The following is a 938-nucleotide window of genomic DNA, read 5'->3' as shown; positions in this document are numbered from 1 at the left end:
ACGGCCGTACACGAGGTTACGGCCGTAAACTCGCCCTGGACCGTGAACTCGTTGATTTTCGAGGTAATCGAGAGTTTTTCGTGCTTTTTTGTTTTCCGACACGTATGTAATTATGACAATAATCCTAGTTTATTTACTTAACCCAAGAATTTTGACAACAAATTTAATAAAAAAGTAAATTTTATTAACAGAAGTGAGTTACAATAACATTATAAATTCCGGGTTGTCACAAAAAAAAATTCAAAGAAAGGGCCAAACCGGGTTCGAACCGGTGACCTCTTGATCTGCAGTCAAATGCTCTACCACTAAGCTATGGACCCATTTTGATGGTTATTTGAAGCATTGATTTATATTATTCAACATTCGAAAAAAAAAAAAAAAGAAGACTGAAAGGTGTTGATAGATCAAGTTGGAGCGCCTTGAAAATGATTTTTATATAAAAAAAAAGTACATATTTGGCATGATATGAAACCTACATAAAAATTTAGGACAAACCTTAAAATAAATGACCATCTAAAGCTGGTTACTTCATAAGCATGTTTTCTGTATTGAAAACTAGTTACTGAGTTTGTATAAATGATTTCTTTCCATTATAAGTAAATTGTCGTTTGTATCGAAAAATCGTTATTATCAAGTTCTGAATACGAAAGTATGTTTACCAAGAAAATATCATATTTCCTAACATGTTTGATGATTTCTATATGAAAAGTATATTCTGTTTGAAAATCCTGGTTACCACCAGTATGTATAGTAGTTTTATTTCTTAAAATAAAACCGTAGACTGTGTCCCTGGAATACCTTCTAGTAAATAGATATGTAGTTTTATTAATTGAAATAAAACTGTAGAAGAAAGAATTCCCGTGAACAAAGGTTGGTTATTACTTATTGTGAGTCATATAACTGTAAAGTCCCTAATCTGCCTGTGTATCAGTCAGATC

General features: G+C 31.8%; 1 non-coding gene across 1 annotated transcript; it reads right to left on the bottom strand.

Moving 5' to 3' along the window:
* Positions 1-248: 248 nt before the first annotated feature.
* On the bottom strand, positions 249-320 carry TRNAC-GCA (transfer RNA cysteine (anticodon GCA)). Its single transcript has one exon. It is a non-coding gene; the product is annotated as a tRNA-Cys (tRNA).
* Between the last annotated feature and the right edge of the window lie 618 nt (positions 321-938).

The sequence above is a fragment of the Lactuca sativa genome, chromosome 7 (assembly GCF_002870075.4).
Source record: "Lactuca sativa cultivar Salinas chromosome 7, Lsat_Salinas_v11, whole genome shotgun sequence".
Classification (NCBI taxonomy): Eukaryota; Viridiplantae; Streptophyta; class Magnoliopsida; order Asterales; family Asteraceae; genus Lactuca; species Lactuca sativa.
The sequence above is the reverse complement of the archived record's forward strand: the minus strand, read 5'-3'. Positions and strand labels throughout refer to the sequence as shown.